This window comes from Triticum dicoccoides, chromosome 1A, assembly GCF_002162155.2.
Source record: "Triticum dicoccoides isolate Atlit2015 ecotype Zavitan chromosome 1A, WEW_v2.0, whole genome shotgun sequence".
NCBI classification, from domain to species: Eukaryota; Viridiplantae; Streptophyta; class Magnoliopsida; order Poales; family Poaceae; genus Triticum; species Triticum dicoccoides.
This window is the reverse complement of record NC_041380.1, coordinates 573,169,752-573,177,920: the sequence shown is the minus strand read 5'-3', so window position 1 is coordinate 573,177,920 and position 8,169 is coordinate 573,169,752.

Genomic DNA, 8,169 nt, shown 5'->3' with positions numbered 1-8,169 from the left:
CAGGAAGGAAGGAGGCCAGCCATCTGCGAATGTTGTCGTTAGCGAGGCAGGTGGAGGATCTAGGTATGTCCTTAGTGTCCTTCTTGCATGTCAATCCACTGATTGGTGGATAGATACTGGAGCTAATGTGCATGTTTGTGTTGACTACAACTTGTTTTCTTCTTATCAGGCTTGCAGCGGTTCCACCATCGTGATGGGGAACGAAACAAGGGCAACCGTTCGTGGAACCGGTAGAGTTGGCCTGAGGCTTACCTCGGGGAAGACTTTGTCACTGAAGAACGTCCGACATGTCCCAGGAATAAACAGGAACCTGCTTTCTGGTTCACTGCTGTGCCGTGATGGCTACAAGCTGGTGTTTGAGTCGAATAAGTTTGTTCTTTCAAAATTTGGTTTGTTTATTGGAAAAGGCTATAACAGCGGAGACTTGTTCCGCCTTTCTATTCTAGACGACTATAATGTTGTAAACAATTTATCTTGTTCTTCACATTCTGGAATAAATGTTGGAGATGTTGCTGTTTGGCACTCTCGTTTATGTCATTTAAATTTTGATCGCATTGTTCGGTTATTTAGGCTTAATTTAATTCCGAATGTCTCGATAGTCCGTGGATCTAAGTGTCAGGCTTGTGTGCAAGCAAAGCAACCCCGAAAACCGTTTAAACCTATTGGGGAGAAAAGCCTTTCACCTCTAGATTTAATCCATTCAGATTTGTGTGAGATGAATGGAGTTTTGACTAAGGCAGGGAAAAGATATATGATGACATTGATAGATGATGCGACTAAGTGGTGTCATATTTATCTAGTAAAAATGAAAGATGAGGCGTTGAACTGCTTTAAGATCTACAAAGCTCAGGTAGAAAACCAATTAGAGAAGAAGAACAAATGCTTAAGGTCTGACAGAGGGGGAGAGTATGTCTCACATGAGTTTGCTGAATTTTGTGCGGAGCTTGGAATTATCCATGAGGTAACCCCTCCTTACTCACCCCAATCAAATGGAGTGGCTGAACGCAAAAACCAAACACTTACGGACTTGGTAAATGCCATGTTGGACAGTGCCAGTTTAGCTAAGTCATGGTGGGGAGAGGCTGCGTTGGCTGCATGTTATGTTCTTAACAGAGTTCCTTCATCAAAAGGAGATACAACTCCACATGAAGGATGGAAAGTACACAAACCAACTCTGCGTTTCTTACGTGCTTGGGGCTGTTTAGCCAAGGTTAATGTACCTGTATGCAAGAAACGAAAATTGGGACCTAAGACTGTTGATTGTATCTTTCTAGGTTACGCACATAATAGCAACGCTTATAGGTTCTTGGTAGTCAAGTCCGAGTTTTCTCATGTGCACACTAACACTGTGATAGAATCTCGAGATGCTACCTTCTTTGAGAACATCTTTCCAATGAAGGAAAATAGAGCATCCACTAGGCAACCAACTATACAAAGAGAATTTGAACCCGAGCCTGAATCGGAAAGTACTCCTTTTGTAACTCTGTATATTCCAACTAAGGAGGATGATAGCGAAGTAGCTCCCAGAAGGAGCAAGAGGCAACGGACTAAAAGGTCCTTTGGAGATGACTTCGCTGTGTACCTCGTGGATGATGTTCCCAGAACTCTCTCTGAAGCATATGCATCCCTAGATGCTGATGACTGGAAGGAGGCAGTCCAAAGTGAAATGGATTCCATTCTCACTAACGGAAAATGGGAAATCTGTCCACGACCGATGGGTTGTAAACCTATTGGTTGCAAATGGATATTTAAAAGGAAGTTAAGACCTGATGGTACCATTGAAAAGTATAAGGCTAGACTCGTGGCCAAGGGTTTTACCCAAAAGGAAGGTGAGGATTTCTTTGATACATACTCGCCTGTTGCTAGGATGACTACAATTCGGGTGCTGATTGCTCTAGCAGCATCTTATTGTTGGGGAACGTTGCAGAAAACAAAAATTTTCGTACGATTTCACCAAGATCCATCTAGGAGTTCATCTAGCAACGAGTGATTTGATTGCATCTACATACCTTTGTAGATCACGCGCGGAAGCATTCAAAGAACGGGGATTAGGAAATCTTACTCCACGTGATCCAAATCACCGGAGATCCTAGCGCCGAACGGATGGCACCTCCGCGTTCAACACACGTACGGTCAGCGTAACATCTCCTCCTTCTTGATCCAGCAAGGGGAAGGAGAGGTTGAGGAAGATGGCTCCAGCAGCAGCACGACGGCGTGGTGATGATGGAGCTGCAGTACTCCGGCAGGGCTTCGCCAAGCTCTATGGAGGAGGAGGATGTGTTGGAGAGGGAGAGGGAGGCACCAAAGGCAAAAGTCAGAGTTCCTCCACCCCCCCACTATATATAGGGGGGCCTAGGGGGGGCGGCCCTAGGAGATGCAATCTCCTAGGGGGGGCGGCGGCCAAGGGGTGGGGGGCTTGCCCCCCAAGCAAGGGGGCGCCCCCCTTTAGGGTTTCCCCCACCCTAGGCGCATGGGCTCTAGGGGAAGTGGCGCCCCAGCCCACTTTGGGCTGGATTCCTTCCCACTTCAGCCCATGGGGCCCTCCAGGATAGGTGGCCCCACCCGGTGGACCCCCGGGACCCTTCCGGTGGTCCCAGTACAATACCGGTGACCCCGAAACTTGTCCCGACGGCCGAAATAGCACTTCCTATATATAATTATTTACCTCCGGACCATTTCGGAACTCCTCGTGACATCCGGGATCTCATCCGGGACTCCGAACAACATTCGGGTTACTGCATATACATATCCCTACAACCCTAGCGTCACCGAACCTTAAGTGTGTAGACCCTACGGGTTTGGGAGACATGTAGACATGACCGAGATCGCTCTCCGGTCAATAACCAACAGCAGGATCTGGATACCCATGTTGGCTCCCACATGCTCCTTGATGATCTCATCGGATGAACCACGATGTCGAGGATTCAAGCAACCCCGTATACAATTCCCTTTGTCAACCGGTATGTTACTTGCCCGAGATTCGATCGTCGGTATCCCAATACCTCGTTCAAGCTTGTTATCGGCAAGTCACTTTACTCGTACCATAATGCATGATCCCATGACCAGACACTTGGTCACTTTGAGCTCATTATGATGATGCATTACCGAGTGGGCCTAGTGATACCTCTCCGTCATACGGAGTGACAAATCCCAGTCTTGATCCGTGTCAACCCAACAGACGCTTTCGGAGATACCCGTAGTATACCTTTATAGTCACCCAGTCACGTTGTGACGTTTGGTACACCCAAAGCACTCCTACGGTATCCGGGAGTTACACGATCTCATGGTCTAAGGAAAAGATACTTGACATTGGAAAACTCTAGCAAACAAACTATACGATCTTGTGCTATGTTTAGGATTGGGTCTTGTCCATCACATCATTCTCCTAATGATGTGATCTCGTTATCAATGACATCCAATGTCCATAGTCAGGAAACCATGACTATCTGTTGATCAACGAGCTAGTCAACTAGAGGCTTACTAGGGACATGTTGGTGTCTATTATTCACACATGTATTACGATTTCCGGATAACACAATTATAGCATGAATAAAGACAATTATCATGAACAAGGAAATATAATAATAATGCTTTTATTATTGCCTCTAGGGCATATTTCCAACAGTCTCCCACTTGCACTAGAGTCAATAATCTAGTTACATTGTGATGAATCGAACACCCATGGAATTCTGGTGTTGATCATGTTTTGCTCTAGGGAGAGGTTTAGTCAACAGATCTGCTACATTCAGGTCCGTATGTACTTTACAAATATCTATCTCTCCATCTTGAACATTTTCACGAATGGAGTTGAAGCGACGCTTGATGTGCCTTGTCTTCTTGTGAAACCTGGGCTCCTTGGCAAGAGCAATAGCTCCTGTGTTGTCACAGAAGAGCTTGATTGGCCCCTACGCATTGGGTATGACTCCTAGGTCGGTGATGAACTCCTTCACCCAAATTGCTTCATGCGCTGCCTCCGAGGCTGCCATGTACTCCGCTTCACATGTAGATCCCGCCACGACGCTCTGCTTGCAACTGCACCAGCTTACTGCCCCACCATTCAAAATATACACGTATCCGGTTTGTGACTTAGAGTCATCCAGATCTGTGTCGAAGCTAGCATCGACGTAACCCTTTACGACGAGCTCTTCGTCACCTCCATAGACGAGAAACAATTACTTAGTCCTTTTCAGGTACTTCAGGATATTCTTGACCGCTGTCCAGTGTTCCTTGTCGGGATTACTTTGGTACCTACCTACCAAACTTACGGCAAGGTTTACGTCAGGTCTGGTACACAGCATGGCATACATAATAGAACCTATGGCTGAGGCATAGGGGATGACACTCATCTCTTCTGTACCTTCTGCCGTGGTCGGACATTGAGCTGAGCTCAGTTTCATACCTTGCAACACATGCAAGAACCCCTTCTTAGACTGATCCATATTGAATTTCTTCAATATCATATCAAGGTATGTGCTTTGTGAAAGACCTATGAGGCGTCTTGATCTATCTCTATATATCTTGATGCCTAATATATATGCAGCTTCTCCAAGGTCCTTCATTGAAAAACTCTTATTCAAATAGGCCTTAATGCTGTCCAAAAGTTCTATATCATTTCCCATCAAAAGTATGTCATCTACATATAATATGAGAAATGCTACAGAGCTCCCACTCACTTTCTTGTAAACGCAGGCTTCTCCATAAGTCTGCGTAAACCCAAACGCTATGATCATCTCATCAAAGCGAATGTTCCAACTCCGAGATGCTTGCACCAGCCCATAAATCGAGCGTTGGAGCTTGCACACCTTGTTAGCATTCTTAGGATCGACAAAACCTTCCGACTGCATCATATACAATTCTTCCTTAAGGAAACCATTAAGGAATGCCGTTTTGACGTCCATTTGCCATATTTCATAATCATAGAATGCGGCAATTGCTAACATGATTCGGACGGACTTCAGCTTCGCTACCGGTGAGAAAGTCTCATCGTAGTCAACCCCTTGAACTTGTCGATAACCCTTAGCGACAAGCCAAGCTTTATAGATGGTCACATTACCATCCGTGTCTGTCTTCTTCTTAAAGATCCATTTATTTTCTATGGCTCGCCGCTCTACGGGCAAGTCAGTCAAAGTCCATACTTTGTTTTCATACATGGATCCTATCTCGGATTTCATGGCTTCCAGCCATTTGTCGGAATCCGGGCCCGCCATCTCTTCTTCATAGTTCGAAGGTTCACTGTTGTCCAACAACATGATTTCTAAGACAGGGTTGCCGTACCAATCTGGTGCAGAACGTGTCCTTGTGGACCTTCGAATTTCAGTAGGAGCTTGATCAGAAGTATCTTGATCATCATCATTAACTTCCTCTCTAGTCGGTGCAGGCACGTCAGGAACATTTTCTTGAGTTGCGCCATTTTCCGGTTCAAGAGGTAATACTTCATCAAGTTCTACTTTCCTCCCACTTACTTCTTTCGAGAGAAACTCCTTCTCTAGAAAGGATCCATTCTTGGCAACAAAGATCTTGCCTTCGGATCTGAGGTAGAAGGTATACCCAATAGTTTCTTTAGGGTATCCTATGAAGACGCATTTTTCCGACTTGGGTTCGAGCTTTTCAGGTTGAAGTTTCTTGACATAAGCATCGCATCCCCAAACTTTTAGAAACGACAGCTTAGGTTTCTTCCCAAACCATAATTCATACGGTGTCGTCTCAACGGATTTCGACGGAGCCCTATTTAAAGGAAATGCGGCAGTCTCTAAAGCATAGCCCCAAAAAGATAGCGGTAAATCGGTAAGAGACATCATAGATCGCACCATATCTAATAGAGTGCGATTACGACGTTCGGACACACCATTACGCTAAGGTTTTCCAGGCGGCGTGAGTTGTGAAACTATTCCACATTTTCTTAAGTGTGTGCCAAACTCGTGACTCAAGTATTCTCCTCCATGATCTGATCGCAGGAACTTGATTTTCCTGTCACGTTGATTCTCAACCTCACTCTGTAATTCCTTGAACTTTTCAAAGGTCTCAGACTTGTGTTTCATTAAGTAGACATACCCATATCTACTCAAGTCATCAGTGAGGGTGAGAACATAACGATAGCCACCGTGAGCCTCAACACTCATTGGACCGCACACATCAGTATGTATGATTTCCAATAAGTTGGTTGCTCGCTCCATTGTTCCTGAGAACGAAGTCTTGGTCATTTTACCCATGAGGCATGGTTCGCACGTGTCAAATGATTCGTATTCAAGAGACTCTAAAAGTCCATCAGCATGGAGCTTCTTCATGCGTTTGACACCTATGTGACCAAGGCGGCAGTGCCACAAGTATGTGGGACTATCATTATCAATCTTACATCTTTTGGTACTCACACTATGAACATGTGTAGCATTACGCTCGAGATTCATTAAGAATAAACCATTCACCATCGGAGCATGACCATAAAACATATCTCTCATATAAATAGAACAACCATTATTCTTGGATTTAAATGAGTAGCCATCTCAAATTAGACGAGATCCTGATACAATGTTCATGCTCAAAGCTGGCACTAAATAACAATTATTAAGGTTTAAAACTAATCCCGAAGGTAAATGTAGAGGTAGCTTGCTGACGGCGATCACATTGACCTTGGAACCATTCCTGACGCGCATCGTCACCTCGTCCTTCGCCAGTCTCCGCTTACTCCGCAGCTCCTGTTTTGAGTTACAAATGTGAGCAACCGCACCGGTATCAAATACCCAGGAGCTACTACGAGTACTGGCAAGGTACACATCAATTACATGTATATCACATATACCTTTCGTGATGCCGGCCTTCTTGTCCGCTAAGTATTTGGGGCAATTCCGCTTCCAGTGACCACTTCCCTTGCAATAAAAGCACTCAGTCTCAGGCTTGGGTCCATTCTTTGGCTTCTTCTCGGCAGCTTGCTTGCCGTGCGCGGCAACTACCTTGCCGTCCTTCTTGAAGGCTTTCTTACCCTTGCCCTTCTTGAACTTAGTGGTTTTATTCACCATCAACACTTGATGTTCCTTTTTGACTTCTACCTCTGCTGATTTCAGCATTGCAAATATTTCAGGAATGGTATTTTCCATCCCCTGCATATTGAAGTTCATCACAAAGCTCTTGTAGCTCGGTGGAAATGACTGAAGGATTCTATCAATGACCGCGTCATCCGGGAGATTAACTCCCAGCTGAGTCAAGCGGTTATGCAACCCAGACATAGTGAGTATGTGCTCACTGACAGAACTGTTTTCCTCCATCTTACAGCTGAAGAACTTGTCGGAGACTTGATATCTCTCGACCCGGGCATGAGCTTGGAAAACCATTTTCATCTCTTCGAACATCTCATATGCTCCGTGTCTCTCAAAACACTTTTTGAGCCCCGGCTCTAAGCTGTAAAGCATGCCGCACTGAACGAGGGAGTAGTCATCGGTACGTGCCTGCCAAGCTTTCATAACGTCTTGTTCTGCAAGGAGGACAGGTGCGTCACCTAGCGGTGCTTGTAGGACATAATCTTTCTCGGCAGCTATGAGGATGATCCTCAGGTTCCGGACCCAGTCCGTGTAGTTGCTGCCATCGTCTTTCAGCTTGGTTTTCTCTAGGAACGCGTTGAAGTTGAGGACTATGTTGGCCATTTGATCTACAAGACATATTGTAAAAATTTTAGACTAAGTTCATGATAATTAAGTTCATCTAATCAAATTATTCAATGAACTCCCACTTAGATAGACATCCCTCTAGTAATCTAAGTATAACATGATCCGAGTTAACTAGGCCGTGTCCGATCATCACGTGAGACGGACTATTCATCATCGGTGAACATCTTCATGTTGATCGTATCTTCTATACGACTCATGCTCGACCTTTCGGTCTTCTGTGTTCCGAGGCCATGTCTGTACATGCTAGGCTCGTCAAGTCAACCTAAGTGTTTGCATGTGTAAATCTGTCTTACACCCGTTGTATGTGAACGTTGGAATCTAACACCCGATCATCACGTGGTGCTTCGAAACAACGAACTGTCGCAACGGTGCACAGTTAGGGGAAACACTTTCTTGAAATTATTATGAGGGATCATCTTATTTACTACCGTCGTTCTAAGTAAACAATATGCAGAAACATGATAAACATCACATGCAATCAAATAATAATAGTGACATGATATGGCCAATA